Source organism: Mustelus asterias, chromosome 7, assembly GCF_964213995.1.
Source record: "Mustelus asterias chromosome 7, sMusAst1.hap1.1, whole genome shotgun sequence".
Lineage (NCBI taxonomy): Eukaryota > Metazoa > Chordata > Chondrichthyes > Carcharhiniformes > Triakidae > Mustelus > Mustelus asterias.
In genome coordinates, this window is record NC_135807.1 from 111431630 (window position 1) to 111449534 (window position 17905).

Sequence of the window (17905 nt, forward strand, 5' to 3'; positions counted from 1 at the left end):
CCGTTATTCCGGTCCCTTTCTCCTGGTGCAAAGCGGATTGAACCCAGAATGGGTGCGAGGCTGATTTGCATATTTAAAGTAGCATTTAAATATGCATAGCCTACTTGACGCCGGATTCTACCAGCTCCCGGGATCTTCCAACTTTCGGGCTCGGCGAGAATCGCTATTGGTCTCCACTAGCGGGAACCAGGTGTGATGGCCTCACCCGGGGGATTGGAGGCCATTGACGCCACCAGATGGTTGGGGACATGGCTGTACAGTGCCCATCTGGCAGTGCCCACTTAGCACACTAGCAGTGCCAACCTGGCACACAGGCAATACCAAGGAGGGCCTGAATGGGGGCTATTCAGCGGAGATCATGAAAGGGGGGGGGGCATGTCAGGGGTCATGAAGGGGGACCCATTGGGAGGGCTACAATGTCCAATCTGTGTCGAGGAGGGGATGGGGAAACAATCCACCGCTGAGGGTGGAATCTCATGTCTAATGGGGCGAGGGGATGGGGGTTCTCCCAGTGCACTGTGAGATCAGGACACCCTTCCAACATGTTGCAAATAATTTTACAGCCAGGCTTACTGGCATGTTTAGGCTCTGCCCCTCCGGGAACCTTCGCACAACTCACCACTCCCTCAAAAAAATGATTAATTGTGGGCTGAATGCGGTCCGGTCTGCACCGGTCTCTCGGAGTTATGACATTTAGTCATTTTTTGGGAAAATCACAGCTGTGATTCTTTTTGTCCTCCACAAGTCACCTGCAACCAGGGACCAAGTCACAGTCACATGAGGAGCCCAAAAACCACACCGCTGGGGATGAAGAAGCCAATGCCTCAGAGGATACACAGTGACTTGCCTCATTAGCAATGTCCGCTGTGCAGATACAACCACACAGTCCAAAGAGACTTTGTTGAGTTTCAGGAGGACAATCTGGTGAACAGAGACACTCCAGCAGCTGGAGGAAGTTGTCATTAGCTGCATCCCTAGATGATTAGAGGACTGCTGAGGACCAGGCCCCATGCGGATGAAAAATGCCTGGCTGTGGCCACAGCAAACCTGTTACACATGCAGTAGAGGCAAGGGGAAAATATGGTGTCGATGCCAGTGATTATGTACAGCTTTGCATGGACATTGTTTCTGCCATGTCCATGGGCGGCACGGTGGCACATGGTTAGCACTATTGCCTCACAGCGCCAGGGACCCAGGTTTGATTCCTGGCTTCGGTCAGTGTGGAGTTTGCACGTTCTCCCCGTATCTGCGTGGGTTTCTTCCAGGTGCTGCTGTTTCCTCCCACTGTCCAAAGATATGCGGGTTAGGTGCACAGGAAGGGGCAATGCTAAATTGCCACTTCATGTCCTTGGATGTGTAGGTTAGAGGGATTAGCGGGGTAAAGATATGTGGGGTTATGGGGATAGGGCTTGTGTAGGATTGCTGTGGGTGCAGACTCGATGGGCCGAATGGCCTCTTCCTGCACTGTAGGGATTCTATGATTCTACGTCTCAAGAATTTGATACATGGTGTCCTCCATGGATACCTAGGTTGAGCATTTTGTCCATATGTGCTGCATTCCACTGCTCTAACCATGGGCTCAATGCTGCAGTCACTAGGTGTGATGGGGTCAGTGTACCTTGACCTCCCTTTGGGAGCCCTCCCCTTAGGGAGACAAGGAGGTGCTTTCACGCACTGAGATGGAAGAGGAGCATGTGTTTGCTGCCTCAGGAACTTCCTCTCAGAATACCCCCAGTGTTCGCAGCCTCTCATCTTTATCTCTGCCATTGATTCCAATAACTCCATCAGCTAATGCTAAGGTGGCACCTCTGCACCATTGCAAGAGACCCTCAAGGCCTCAGACCTCCAGAGTACACCTGTCACGGGTCATCCAAACCAACAGAGCATTATCCTGAGCAGACAGCTTCCACCTCAGCTACTGATGTCAGGGTTGCAGGAAAAATAAAACTTTCTGAGCACAAAGGTGGCATGGGTGATTTATCCATCTGCTTTGCACTTGTAAGAAGATAATGTAATTTATCTAATCGTATATACTTATTGAGAAGTGTTGGGGCTTGTCATAATATCAGATCCAGTGGTCATGCTCCATATTTGTCATAATTTGATGGCTCGAGAGGAGATAGAGACATAAACATTAGTCATGAATGAGATGGGGAGGCTATGGCCTAATGGTATTATCACTAAACAATTAATTCAGAAACTCAGCTAATGCTCTGGGGACCTGGGTTCGAATCCCACCATGGCAGATGGTGGAATTTGAATTCAATAAAAAATATCTGGAATTAAGAATCTACTGATGACCATGAACCATTGTCGAATGTTAGAAAAGCCCATCTGGTTCGCTGATATCCTTTAGGGAAGGAAATCTGTCCTCCTTACCTGGTCTGGCCTACATGTGACTCCGGAGCCACAGTAATGTGATTGATTCTCAACTGCCCTCAGGCAACTAGGGATGGGCAATAAATGCTGGCCAGCTAGTGTGACCCATGAATTCATAAAAAAATGTATTGGATTTTCTCCCTCAGAGTGAAAAGAATGACATGCACTTTTCACCTGTAGAGGGTCCTATCAGGTCCTCTCAGGTTCCCTAGATGGTGAATTGGAACATGTTGTCAATGTCACCAGCTCCTGCCTGGAAGGAACAACTGTGAAGAATTAAAAGGTGTTGGTGTCCTTGGCAAGCAATGAGAGAGCTGTTCTCACTCTCATAGAATCTCTACAGTGCAGAAGGAGGCCATTCGGCCTATCGAGTCTGCACCGGCCACAATCCCACCCAGGTCCTATTCCCGTAACCCCACATATTTACCCCGCTAATCCCCTGACACTAGGGTCAATTTACAATGGCCAATCAAACTACCCGACACACCTTTGGACTGTGGGAGGAAACCGGAGCACCCAGAGGAAACCCACGCAGACACGGAAGTCTGTCTGTCTGTCTCCCCGGATCGGAGAAGCTACGGCATCTCCTCTGGAGCCTTCAACATGTCATTGATGAAGACGAACATCTCACCAAGGCTATCCCCACACCCCCACTTCTTGCCTTCAAACAACCGCGCAACCTCAAACAGACCATTGTCCGCAGCAAACTACCCAGCCTTCAGGAGAACAGTGACCACGACACCACACAACCCTGCCACAGCAATCTCTGCAAGACGTGCCGGATCATCGACACGGATGCCATCATCTCCCGTGAGAACACCATCTACCAGGTACACGGTACCTACTCTTGCAACTCGGCCAGCATTGTCTACGTGATACGCTGCAGGAAAGGATGTCCCGAGGCATGGTACATTGGGGAAACCATGCAGAAGCTACGACAACGGATGAATGAGCACCGCTCGACAATCACCAGGCAAGACTATTCTCTTCCTGTGGGGGAGCACTTCAGCAGTCATGGGCATTCAGCCTTGGATCTTCAGGTAAGCGTTCTCCAAGGCGGCCTTCACGACACACAGCGCAGAGTCGCTGAGCAGAAACTGATAGCCAGGTTCCGCACACATGAGGACGGCCTAAACCGGGATGTTGGATTTATGTCACATTATCAGTAACCCCCACAGCTTGCCTCCTGGACTTGCAGGCTGTTCTGTCTGGAGACAATACACATCTCTTTAACTTGTGTTTAATGCTCCCTCCACCCACATTGTCTGTACCTTTAAGACCTGGCTGGTTGTAGGGATTCGCATTCTAATCAGTATTCTGTAACTTGATTTTGTGTTTCTGTGCACTGTTTGAGAGCACATTTCCACTCCATCTGACGAAGGAGCAGCGCTCCGAAAGCTTATGGTATTTGCTACCAAATAAACCTGTTGGACTTTAACCTGGTGTTGTGAGACTTCTTACTGTGTCAGACTTCACACAGGCAGTGACCCGAGGCCAGAATTGAACCCAGGTCCCTAGCGCTGTGAGGCAGCAGTGCTAACCACTGCGCCGCCTCTGGTTTGAGAATCCAGGAAGGAAGTGATACACATCTGTTACTTTCTTCTTAGTGAAATGTAGTCGCTTGACATATTTCTCCTAGTTCATTCCAGCATAGGGCTGGTTCCTGGAAGATGCTTTCAGGGTTGGGTCTTTTAAGAGGAGTTTACTGCTTCCCCTTCTCGCAGGTTCCCTCTACCTCCTCGTCTGCATGTCCTGTTCTTGTTGCAAAGCAAGTGACAGTGCAAATAAAAAAACACTTCAGCTGCAACTTGCCGCTTTAAATAGTCCCAGACAGGATCTATCCTGCTTCCTGATGTTTATAGTTTCAGGAATGAATAAAGCATTCTCTGAACATTCATTGGCCAGTGTTAGTATTCATGCATTAAATTATCTGTTTATGTCAGTGACATCAAAATCTTCAAGTGTAGACATGGCAATGCTCCACATGTGCCACTCTAGTTACCTCACACTGTGCAGAAAGTAACCAGTTTACCTCTACTCTGAACATAGCTCCGTGCAACACTGTTCGAACTGGAGCTACACGAATGACCTGCATTCCACTGCTCTAACTATGGGCTCAGTGCAGCAGTCACCAGGAGTGAAGGGGACAATGTACCTTGACCTCGCTTTGGGAACCCTTCCCTCAGGGAGACAAGAAGGTGCCTTCATGCACTGAGATGGATAAGGAGCGTGTCTTAGTGGCCCCAGGAACTTTCACTCAATGTATTCCCAGGTGTCTTCTGGAAAGGCAACCACCTTCTGATCTTTACTTGACCCACTATCATCTCCTTTTGCCATATGCCATCATCCTTTTTGTCATTTAATGTTTCCCACCTTCCTTTTAGAAACATAGAAAACTACAGCACAAAACAGGCCCTTCGGCCCCACAAGTTGTGCCAAACATATCCCTACCTTTTAGGCCTACCTATAACCCTCCATCCTATTAAGTCCCATGTACTCATCCAGGAGTCTCTTAAAAGACCCGATTGAGTTTGCCTCCACCACCACTGACGGCAGCCGATTCCACTCGCCCACCACCCTCTGTGAAAAACTTCCCCCTAACATTTCCCCTGTACCTACCCCCCAGCACCTTAAACCTGTGTCCTTTCGTAGCAGCCATTTCCACCCTGGGAAAAAGCCTCTGAGAATCCACCCAATCTATGCCTCTCAACATCTTATATACCTCTATTAGGTCTCCTCTCATCCTACGTCTCTCCAAGGAGAAAAGACCGAGCTCCCTCAGCCTATCTTCATAAGACATGCCACTCAATCCAGGCAACATCCTTGTAAATCTCCTTTGCACCCTTTCAATCTTTTCCACATCCTTCCTGTAATGAGGCGACCAGAACTGAGCACAGTACTCCAAGTGGGGTCTGACAAGGGTCTTGTATAGCTGCATCATTATCCCCGGACTCCTAAACTCAATCCCTCGATTGATAAAGGCCAGCACACCATACGCCTTCTTAACCACCTCCTCCACCTGCGGGGCCGATTTTAGAGTCCTATGGACCCGGACCCCAAGGTCCTTCTGATCCTCCACAGTACTAAGAGTCTTTCCCTTTATATTGTACTCCTTCATCCCATTTGACCTGCCAAAATGGACCACTGCGCATTTATCTGGGTTGAAGTCCATCTGCCACTTCTCCGCCCAGCCTTGCATCCTATCTATGTCCCTCTGTAACTTCTGACATCCCTCCAGACTATCCACAACCCCACCAACCTTCGTGTCGTCGGCAAAGTTACCAATCCATCCCTCCACTTCCTCATCCAGGTCATTTATGAAAATGACAAACAGCTAGGGTCCCAGAACAGATCCCTGGGGCACACCACTGGTGATCGACCTCCATTTAGAAAAAGACCCATCTATACACACTCTCTGCCTCCTTTGGGCAAGCCAGTTCTGGATCCACAGGGCAGCAGCCCCTTGGATCCCATGCCCTCTCACTTTTTCTAGAAGCCTTGCATGGAGGACCTTATCGAACACCTTGCTAAAATCCATACAAACCACATCTACCGCTTTCCCTTCGTCAATGTGTTTAGTCACATTTTCGAAGAACTCCACCAGGCTCGTAAGGCACGATCTGCCTTTGACAAAGCCATGCTGAGTATTCTTGAGCATACTAAACCTCTCTAAATGCTCATAAATCTTGTCCCTCAGGATCTTCTCCATCAGCTTACCAACCACAGAGGTAGACTCACCGGTCGGTAATTTCCTGGGCTATCCATATTCCCCTTCTTGAAAATAGGAACCACATCCGCAATCCTCCAATCCTCTGGCACCTCTCCCGTCTCCATCGACGACACAAAGATCATCGCCAAAGACTCTGCAATCTCTTCCCTCGCCTCCCACAGTAACCTGGGGTACATCCCATTCAGACCCGGCGACTTATCTATCTTGATGCCATTCAAAGATTCCAGCACAACCTCTTTGTTAAAGTCCACATACTCAATCTTTTCAGTCCACCGCAAGCCCGCAGTACATCCACCCAGGTTCTTCTCCTCTGTGAAAACCGAGGCAAAATACTCATTAAGCACCTCTGCCATTTCTACTGGTTCCGTACTGATTTTCCCGCCTTCACCTTTTATAGGCCCTATTCCTTCACGTCTCATCCTTTTACTCTTCACATATTTATAGAACGCCTTAGGATTTTCCTTAATCCTAGCTGCCCAGGCCTTCTCGTGACCCCTTCTGGCTCTCCTAATTTCCTTCTTTAGTCCCTTCCGACACGCCGTATACTCATCTGGATCCCTATCTTCGCCAAGCTCTCTGAACCTTTTGTACGCTTTCCTTTTCTTCTCGACTAGGTCCCGCACAGCTTTCGTGCACCACGGTTCCTTTAACTTACCAACTCCTCCCTCGGAACGTTGTCCTGTAGAACTCTAGGCAGAGATTCCTTGAAAAACTGCCACCTCTCTTCAGTAGATTTCCCTGAGAATACCTCCTTCCAATTTACTCCTCTAATTTGCTGCCTTATGTCTTCATATTTCCCGTTACTCCATATAAACGCTTTCCTAGCTTGCCTGATCCTCTCTTTTTCCAATTCAAGCATAAAGGAGATAGAGTTATGATCGCTATCCCCAAGATGCTCTCCCACCGAGAGATCTGACACCTGTCCAGGTTCATTGGTCAGTATCAGATCAAGTACAGCCTCTCCTCTTGTAGGCTTGTCCACATGCTGTGTCAGGAAACCCTCCTGAACATACCTAACAAACTCCTCCCCATCCAATCCCCTTACCCTAGGGATATTCCAATCTATGTTTGGGAAGTTAAAGTCTCCCATCACAACAACTCTGCTATTATTGCAACTCTCCAGGATCTGTTTCCCTATCTGCTCCTCCACCTCCCTGTTACTATTGGGCGGCCTTTAGAAAACTCCCAGCAAAGTGATCGACCCCTTCCCACTCCGAACTTCCACCCACAGAGACTTTGTAGACAATCCCTCCACAGCATACACCTTCTCTACAGCTGTGACACTATCCCTGATCAGCAGTGCCACTCCACCCCCTCTCTTGCCTCCCTCCCTGTCCTTCCTGAAATACCTGAATCCCGGCATCTGGAGTATCCAGTCCTGTCCGAGACATCCAAGTCTCCGTAATGGCCACCACATCACACTTCCAGGCATCAATCCACGCTCTGAGCTCATCCCCTTTATTCACTATACTCCTGGCATTAAAGTAAATCAAAGGGCGGCACGGTAGCACAATGGTTAGCACTGCTGCTTCACAGCTCCAGGGACCTGGGTTCGATTCCCGACTTGGGTCTCTGTCTGTGTGCTGTTTGCACATTCTCCTCGTGTCTGCGTGGGTTTCCTCCAGGTGCTCCAGTTTCCTCCCACAGTCCAAAGATGTGCGGGTTAGGTTGATTGGCCATGCTAAAAATTGCCCTTAGTGTCCTGAGAGCGTAGGTTAGAGGGATTAGTGGGTAAATATGTAGGGATATGGGGGTAGGGCCTGGGTGGGATTGTAGTCGGTGCAGACTCGATGGGCCAAATGGCCTCTTTCTGTACTGTGGGGTTTCTATGATAAACACATCTCAATCCTTTGGTCTGAGCTCTCCCCTTCTCTATCCCCCGTCCATCCTCCCTCTTGCACTGTCTATAACCCTTCTCGGTTTGCGAGCTAACTTCCTCGCTCCCAGTCACCCTGTCTTGATCCCCTCCCCCCAACCTATCTAGTTTAAACTCTCCCCAGTAGCCTTAGCCAACCTTCCCAGGATATTGGTCCCCCTGGGATTCAAGTGCCACCCGTTTTGTGTGTATAGGTCACACCTGGCCCTAAAGAGGTCCCAATGGTCCAGGAACCTGAATCCCTGCCCCCTGCACCAGTCCCTCAGCCACACATTCATCCTCCACCTCACTCCATTCCTGCTCTCACTTTCCTGTGGCACAGGCAGCAATCCTGAGATTACTACCTTTGCATTCCTCCTTCTCAGCTGTCTCCCTAATTCCCTATATTCTCTTTTCATGACCCCTTCCCTCTCACATCAGCGGTACCAATATGTACCGCTACCTCTGGCTCCTCTCCCTCCCCCCTCAGGATTTCTGGGAGTCGACCAGCGACATCCTGGATCCCGACCCCAGGGAGGCAGACCACCATCCGAGACTCCCGCCTGCCTCCGCAAAAACGCCTGTCCGACCCTCTTACTGTTGAGTCCCCGATTAACACTGCCTTCCTCCTCTTTTCCTTAGCCCTCTGAGTTACAAGGCCGGACTCCACTCCGGAGACACTGCCACTGCTGCTTCCCCCAGGCGGGCTGTCCCCCCCAACAGTACTCAGGCAGCAGTACTTGTTGTGTGGGGGCACATCCACCGGGGTGCTCTCAATCACCTGAGCTTTACCCTTCCTGGCCGTCACCCACTTGGCCTCCTCCCATGGCCCTGGTGTGACCACCTGATAGCTCTTGTCCATCACCTCCTCATTCTCCCTTAACAGCCTAAGATCCTCGAGCTGCAGTTCCAGCTCCTTAACACGGCCCCTCAGGAACCGCAGCTCGACACACCCCTCACAGATGTGGATGTCCGGGAGGCCAGGTGCCTCCAGGACCTCCCACATCCTACACTGGGAACAACACACTGGCTTCACACTCATATTTGACCCTTTATACCAAGGTACACAGAGAAAAGTAAATATGAAAAAACTCACCCCTGCTCATCCTGTCCCCCAAAGCCCTGTGAGCCAAAGCCCTTATAGCTCACACTCTGCTCCCTGCTCACTCCACTGCCCGCTCCCGACACTGTATACTGCAGCCTACCTTTTATACTTCGCGCGCTTAAAAAAACCCTTCCTAGACTCCTTAGCAGCCCACCTCCAGTTTAAAATTAAGAAAAGAAAAAAAACGACTTGAAAAATAAAGGCAAAATACACACTACCTAACTAACTATTTTTGTTATTCTATCACCCATCCCTTACCTAGGTCTGTACTTGCTGAAAATTTGTTACATCCCAAACTTTCCCAGTTCTGTGAAAGGTCGTTTACCTGAAAGGTTAACTTTTTCACTTTCCAAAGATGCTGCCACACAAGTCCAGTACTTTCAGCTTTTATTCCTATTTCCCCAAACTTGCTTTTATTTATTGGTGATAACAAAGAGCTCTGTGGCTTGGTTCATGAACTGCTGAACTTCCACCTTGATGAGGAGCCAATAGTTCCACCCTCTGTAATACATAACAAAATAAAGAAGGGTTTATGATGTTACATACTGTACACTGTAAAACTTCTCAAATGGTGTTTTACTGTGAAGGCCAAGGTAATGAATGAAGCATTTAAATTAACACTGTTCAAAGCAGGATAGTGTTCATTTTTTATGACTTGGAATTTACCATTTTGTCCAATTATAAACTATTGTGTTCGCTGTGAAGATTTAACAGTTTCTGCCTTAGGATATCAAGTACTCATAAGTTCCAACCAGCTGCATTTTATTACAGATATGCCCGTTCATTAGGTTTACACTTACTCAGCATTCTCTCATCACAATGGCATTCAATAGATCTATTTCAGCCACTGGATGCAAGCTGAAGAAATAAGCACCTGTGCTAGATGAATTAGGATCTGTTGCACTACAATTGTTTAATTGGACTTGTTTTACTTCAGATAATTTCTGCACCATCATATTTGAACACCTGATTAGTGTTCATCATGTAAGGCTAGATAGAAACAATGGGGAGAGCACCTGGAATGGAGTGAACATGTGACTCTAATTTAAAAAAGGAGGAAACATGCCACTTCCTTAGGCACACCAGGTAGAGGCTGAATTGCAGCAAGGGTCAAGGAAAAGGGGTAGTGGTTTTGTCATTTAATCCCATTCTTACAGGATCTGAGAAGAGCCAAAAAGCAAGAAAGTAAAACCACGAAAAAAATATCATTTGGCACTATAATAGGAGGAAGAAAATTGTCCCTTGGACACTTTACCCTCTTTCCACAATTAATTAGTACATGTACGTACTATTTTGTACTGGAGCATCCTTTTTATTTTTAGGCGTGTGCTTTTTTTCTCATTTACTGATGCCTGGATTTTGATTGTTTTGACATTTGATTTGCATCCTGGACTCATCCCTGGGCCTAGAATCAACACTGTGCAAGCAGTGCACACCTTAACCGGGAGGTCCCTAACTGGCACAAAAAATAGGCCGCATTTCAGTAAATCAACTCATTCTTTTCAGCAAATGAACTTTGATGCAATGACCCTGCAGGCAGCTGCCCTCAGTTAAGTGTTGGTTCAGCACCTGTGTCAATGTGAAGAATTAACAGAAATCAGTGAAATTTATTTTCCTATATTTTGTTTTAGCTCAGCATTATTACGCACAGTAATTTTGGAACATTCTTGCTGATTCTTTTGTTTCTTAATCTCAGTTTCTTCAATAGCTGCAGCAACTATTGAACAGAATCTAAGACAGACCTGTGCTGAATCAGCTCATCCACCCAGATTGGTGCTAGGGACCACAATTGGTCTTGGTTCTCATAAATTCTGGAGAAAAGACTTACATTTGAATATTGATCACTTCCATGAGATTTTAGAGGGTGAATATGAACATACGGACACCAATAGGCCATTCAGTCTCCTACCTAAGCATCTCCTACCCCTTTTCTTCCAGGTGTTAGAGGTTGTGGATTTGGAAAGTGCTGTTGATGAAACCTTGGTGAGTTGATGTCCTTTATGTTGCAGATTGTACACATTACTGCCGAGTGCCCGTGATGGATGGAGTGAATGAGTAAAGTGACGGATGGGGTGCCAATTATGTTGGTTGCTTTGTTCAAGCTGCATTCATCCTGGGCAGTGGAGAATATTCCATTACACTCTTGACTTCTATCTTGCAGATGGTGGACAGGTTTTGGGGAGTCTGGAACGGAGCTGCTCACTGCAGGATTCCTGGATTCCCTGCTCTTGAAGCCACAGTATTTATTTGGCTGGTCCAGTTAGGTTTCTCATCAATGATCCCACAGAATGTTCCCAGTTTGGGGGATGAATACAGTGGTGGTAGTACCGTTCAATGTCAGGGTGAGGTGATTGGATTCTTTGTTTTTGGAGGTGGTCGTTGTTTGGCATTTGTCTGGTGTGAATGTTACTTGTTACTTACCAACCGACACCCAAATGCTTGCTAAGCCATGCGTTGTTTCATTATCCAAGAAGTCGCGAATAGTGCTGGATATTGTGCAGTCGTCAACAAACATCTGCACTTCTGATTTTATGTTAGAAGGAAAGTCATTGATGAAGTAACTGAAGATGGCTGGGCCTAGAACGCTACCCTGGGAAATTCCTGCAGTGATAGGTGTTCATTGCTCACTTGCTTCTTGTGCCTTAATGTGCTGAGCTAACACAACTTTATCTGTGTCAGTTTTGAATTTTCAATTGCCCTAGCCACATTGAAGTCCTGCATGTGGAAATCTCGCCCCCATTTCTGACAGATCCCAATTTACTAGTAGAGGAAAGGGGATGGGGGTGTGAATCATAAAGGCAGGAAATCGGAACTCAGTACGGCCGTGGAAATTATGTTGAGTTCAAACAGACCCCATATTCACTGTTCCTTAACCTGCATTAGAGTCTCAAATTTATGGAGTAGACTGAAACTATCTTGAAGGATGGATAAGGTTTGTTTAACTATTATGATCTGAAGCTATTTAAATCTCCAAATCTTTAAAAATGGAAAAATAAAACAGGCTGAAGCTGTCAGTTACAAAAACACCAGTTGCTGGACAGCTTTGATTGGCAGGACACCTGGTGTATGTTATCAAAACTGCAGGAAAAATTGTATTTTTTTCTAGAGTTCTTTGTTATTTCTCAAATTTGGTTGCATTTCAAAGACTTCAAATACACTTTCAGCAGGGGTCGAGGGATTGTTGTATTCACATTTTGATCAACTGTTTAAGGAGACTATTAAAGAATTAGTTATCTTTGTGGTTACTGAATTGAAGATTGTTTGGTTTTCTAACAGTTAGAACACAAGGGGATTTAAAATCTTCGAATGGGCTTCAAGAATGACCATATTTTTGTAATATCCAGCTTGTATGAGTGACAGCTCTGAGATTGTTAGGGGTTTAATTTTTTTTTTAGTTTCCACGTGGTTCCTGAGATCTGCCCATAGTTGATGCAGGGGGGGTATTATTCAAGTGACATGAAGGAATAATCTTGCCTGGAAGGTCTGGGAAGTTGATGGGATGGTGTGAGGGCGAGAGGGTTTAACAGCTTCTGAAACATTTGGAACCGTTCCAGGGACCCGAGGTGGGCCTTACAATCAACCCACCTCGATATTCACCAAGCCTTGGTACTTCTGGAATCAATGAGTTCACCAGAATTGAAATTGGGTGTAATGGAGCTCTTTAAATTGAGGCACACCTGCCGAGTCCGGAAAATTCTCAACTAGGGCCACCCAACTTGGTAATGAAAAGATAACCCTAACTTTCTAACATTGGATATTAGTGCACATGGTCCTTGTTGACCAGTAGTTTCTCTTTGTGCTCAGTAGTATAGTAAGCTAGGTTTAATTGATGGTTCTCTGAACTGAATGCATAGCAATGTCATGCGGTCCTCGTTAAGATAGGCCAAGAAAATTGGAGAAGCTTTTATAAATGTTTTCACTGCTGACCTGGAAGTCTTGGATTCAAACTTCAAAATTGCTGATTTAATGTGTTTCCTTACAGATAACCCAGAGGTTAAATTCTTGCTGCTGTGTATCTCAGTTATCATAAGTGTCAAGGAGGCTAGATGGTTACATTCTCTGGACATGCTATCATATATGTAGATAGGGGCTAGCATGGGTAAACACTGGATTGTAAGGAGTGCAAGATCCTCCAATCGGAGGATCTATATATATTAAAAAACCCTACACTGTCTGTGTATTTATGTAGCCCAGAGGGTTAGCATTAACTATAAAAGTAATAAATTCCACAATATTTGTAATCAAATTTGGATCTGCCATTGATATTTTCTTGGGTTCAATGTTGTCAGTTGCTCCGATTGGAGGATCGTGTACTCCTTACAATCCAGAGTTTACTCATGCTGCCCACTATCTACATATATGATAGCATGTCCAGAGAATGTATCCATCTATATTCCTTGACATACATGATAACTGAATTTTGTGCCCCAAACCTCAAGTTGAAAATAACAGCTGAGGCTGACTATGGTGATCGTTATTGTGGAACAAATCAGACTGCAGCTTCTGGAGTACACACATGAACAGGTAAAGGTGAAAATTTGGAAGTTGCAGTTTGACTTACTCTGCTCACCCAGAATCTATGCTATAATAGTATCTCGCTGACGGAGTGAGCACTGAAATCCACAAAAGGACATGACATTGTGATACTTACCCATTATTAATCAACTAAACATTGTAGAAAATGTTACAGCTGGTGCATTTAGGTTTTAGTGAAAATTTAGCTATGTGGTAAGTCATAATTACTGCCAAACCAGCTCTCTGACTGATTGGATTTTACAATTGTGGAGCCTTGTTCCCTCAGAATTTAATTGGTGCTGTAGATTTGAAAAAACAATATAATATGTTTTTTCTATCCGTCACTTGGCTGTCTAAATTCTATATTTCTTTCCTTCTATCTTGTTTTCCATTGTTCTTTAAAATCTACTTTAAACTTCCTGGTGTGGACTCTGCATGCCTCAAGGTAAGGATTCTTTGAACTGATTGGTTGAAGAATCATTCAGTTTCTTACCCTGCACTCATGTCACAGGTCCCTTCTAGAGGATACTGTGTTGGATCCTAAAGACATAAAGTTGCCACTCAAATCTACAAACACCTGTGGAAAGAAACCAGGGTAAAAAATAGTGTGTTTTTGACTGCAAATTGACCCATTGTCTTTTGCACATGCCATTGCAAGTGCCTCCAATATTGCAGCAGATACAGATCAGAACTAGGTAACTCCATCAAGACTCAAATCACAATTTATTCCTGAATAGGGGAATAGTTACATCCATGTCGAGTCAGACTTGCCAGGCGATAATTCACAGAACATAGGGGCAAGTGGATCCCAGCCTCTCAGAGAAGCCTTTGGCCTCCAATAACTCCATTGCCAACTTTTCACTACCTCTCCCAATCATTGGCCTCTTTCTCCCCCACTCCCCACAAAACCAACAGAGCTTCCATGTTGGCCTCACTCTCCCAACCTCTTCATAAAATATTGTTCCCTCTGAGTCTGGCTGAAAGCCTATTCTAGAAATTTGCCTGCTCTCCAATGCCTTGATTGTGCCTCTGCACATGTCTAATGACGTGGTCAGTGTTTTCCCAGAGCATCGGGAATGCAATGCTCTGGGAAAGCACTCTCCATCCTGGTTGATCACAGGCCAGGGTCTTCCATGAGTTGGCTCTTCAGGAATAATTTTAGGGTCTCTTCTTCCCTTAGGAATCTCCTCCTGTGGCAGAGTTCCGAGTAAAGAAGATTCTTTGTGATTTTGGTGTCAAGCACACAAGTGACATGTCCTGCCCAGCACAGCTAGCTTTGACCGATTAGCACCTCAATGCTGGGCAAGTTAGCCTGAGAAAGGATGTTGCATCAACTTTCCTGCCAACAGATTTGGAGAATATTGTGAAGGCACTACCGGTGGTATTTTGAGCTATCTGCAGTAGGTTCACCAAGTTTTTGAAGCATACAGGAGGAAGCACGAGTATTACTGCTGTACAGTAAACCATGACCTTAGTCTTGAGTTTGAGATCCTGGTCCTCAAATATCTTTTTCCTCAATTGGCTGAAGGCTGATCTGACACATTGGTGATCACCTCATCATGATGTTGTAGACACTGAATTGCCTCAAACACCCCTACAGCAACTATTGGAGTTACTGGGGGAATGAATTCCTTTGGCATTTATCTCTTTCCACCGTGCAAACTTTGGCAAAAAGCCTATTTACAATCACAAATGGGGTTTCCTTCAAATATTTGTCAAAACAGTGGTGAGAAACCCTGAGGGAATGTAACCCTATTGTGTAGTGTGAAAGCCATGCATGTAAAAACATATCAAAACCAAATTATAGCTAATAAACAACAAATGGGGAAAAGTCCTAAATTCCACAAACCACATCACCATTTCACTTCTGCAAGTAAAGCAGCTTTTTCTGAAGTAGAATAATTTGCAGAAATAGATGGCAGCAGAACATGTTTGTCAATATATTGTATTTGCAGCAATTGCTGTTTGGTAAAGCTCAGGATGGAAGTAGAGATGCATTTTACATCAAACTGTTAAACGCTGTACTATGCCCTGTTTGTTTGAGGTTTAGATATCGGGATTTTAACTGGGTGGCATCAGGTACCCCTCATCCTCAATGAGAGCGCTGAACCAATTTGTTGGCACGATCTTTTCTCCGTTATGCTAGCTCCTTTGAAACCTGAATAAATAATTGGTACAAAAAAAAGGAGCTGCCTTATCACCCATCACTTGGTATCACCAATTTTACACTAACACATGAAGTCAAGAGGTGGGATTCTCTGCCCCCCGATATGTTTCTTGGTGGCAGGAGGTGGCGCGCTGTTGGCCGACAACGGGATCTTCTGATTCCACCATTCAGTGGGATTTCCCAATAAATGCTGCTGGGAAACCAGTGGCAGAGATGCATCATCAGTGGGAACAGATCTCACCAAAGATCTATCCTTTGTTTTAATTATTTACTCAACTTAAACAATTCATGGATTTTTAAAAAAACTTCATTTTATAAAGCAGTAATTTTCACACTAAAAACTTATTCCTTTAGTTTGTTATAATTCAGGTCAGAAACTCAAGTGTTTTATGAAATCTTCCTGGATCATAAAGTTTGCATTTGGCTAGGGTAAGCATGATATGTTTCACTTCAGGTATGATTCAAATGACCCACTAGGGAGTTTTTATCAAATAAAGTTTATTTAAGAATACAAATGACATATTTAGAAAGAAAATTAGCAATAACTTTTATTAATTACAAACAAAACAACCATGATAATGTATAACTCTTAACAAATACATCTGAAATGTTCCAATCAAACAAAACTTCCCATAGATAAGACCCCTTCCGCAGGTTTAACACAGCAAAGACTAATGCTTACGTGATATTGGAACTGAGTCCATTGGTTGGAGAATTGAAATCTTGACTTCTCAGCCGTGTAACTTCTAGCAGCCCTCTGGATACACCCAGAACAGTTTTGAAGTCAGAACAGCTTCCCAGAACACCAGGGAGAGAGAGAAACACTGCTTTTGGTCTGAAGTCTACTCCCTTCTAAATTAAACTGAAGCCAGTAGCCAAACAGAAAGTGAAACCTTAAATTTATTAAGAAAACAATGTCCAAAATACATGACCTGCCAACCAATCTTGCCCCCAACAATGCAGGTTCATAAAACAATCCCAGAAAGTACCTGAGGCCCAGGGTGAAACAAAACCCTATTTAAGCCCTTGAAACAGTGATAAAAGGACTCCTGGCAGCCGGCCCAGCAACACTGAAACCCAAAAGGCCTGCTTACAACTGCAGAGAACATGATTTTTAAAAAAAATTCTTAAAGGTACACTAACATCACATTATTAACCGAAAGCTTCTGCAATTAATCTATAAAATGTATTCTTTGTGTCTGTCACTAATAGCACATCAACTGTACATTAAACAACCACAATACAATTCCTGTAATCCTTCCCAACTTGGTAAAGAATTTGAAGCCAAATTAGGAACAGCTGTCAGGTCATAAAGGATCTGATTGACAATTAATAGTCTGTTTGCACTCATTAAAGAGGCTGCATGGCATTTTGGTGGCTTCAATGAAATCCTTCTCCTAACAGTGACGAGCTGAGCTGAAGCAAACATTTGCTGTTATGGATTTGAAGCACTTGTTAAAACTGGGATTTCGCTGCGCGTCTGCTGTTGGAAGATTTTTAAGATGCTGGGAGACTTTCTGGGATAGTGTGCCAAGATTTCATCAACATTCTATCAACTGGTAATTTTCTAATGACTTAACCAAACTGTGTGTGTATTTTGTTACTCTGACTATTGGACATCTTAGTGTCATTACAACACAGAGGCCATTTGAACCATGGTGTCAAGGCCTGTAGAGTAATCCGTTCTATACCTCAGCTCTAACCCTGCAGCCTATCCCTGCAGCGCTTCAAACACCCATTCAATTTAGTTTTGAAATCATAAATCATCTCTGCTGCTACCATTCTCATAGGCATCAAGCTCCAGATCATCACCACTCACTGTAAAAAGGTGCCTATTCCTTGTACATGCACTACCAGCTGATGGGACCTGTGTTTACATTATCCAAAGCGGTCATAATCTTGTACATCTCCATCAGATCTCCCCTCAAGCTCCTTTTCTCCAAGAGGACAACCCAGCTTCTCTTACCTAACTTTGGAGCTAAATTCCCTTCTCTTTGGAATCATTCTGGGAAATCTCCTTTGTATTTGCTCAACAATCCTCCTCGCATCCTTTCTAAAGTGTGGCTTAACTAGAGTGTCAGCATAATTTTCCTGCTTTTGTACTCTGAACATAAGTAACCTGCTTTGTCCCTAATAGGCCAGCCTACCCAGCCC

At 45.1% G+C, this 17905-nt stretch overlaps 1 protein-coding gene across 1 annotated transcript in view; it reads left to right on the top strand.

The window, feature by feature from the left end:
* The window catches only part of dpys (dihydropyrimidinase), a 225793-nt gene extending 208566 nt beyond the window's left edge, over positions 1-17227 (top strand). Inside the window, exons 10-11 of the transcript XR_013498353.1 lie at positions 14096-14179; positions 17156-17227. The gene's annotated coding sequence lies outside the window, so the exon portion shown is untranslated. The remainder of the gene's footprint in view (positions 1-14095; positions 14180-17155) is intronic.
* The last annotated feature ends 678 nt before the right edge of the window (positions 17228-17905 follow it).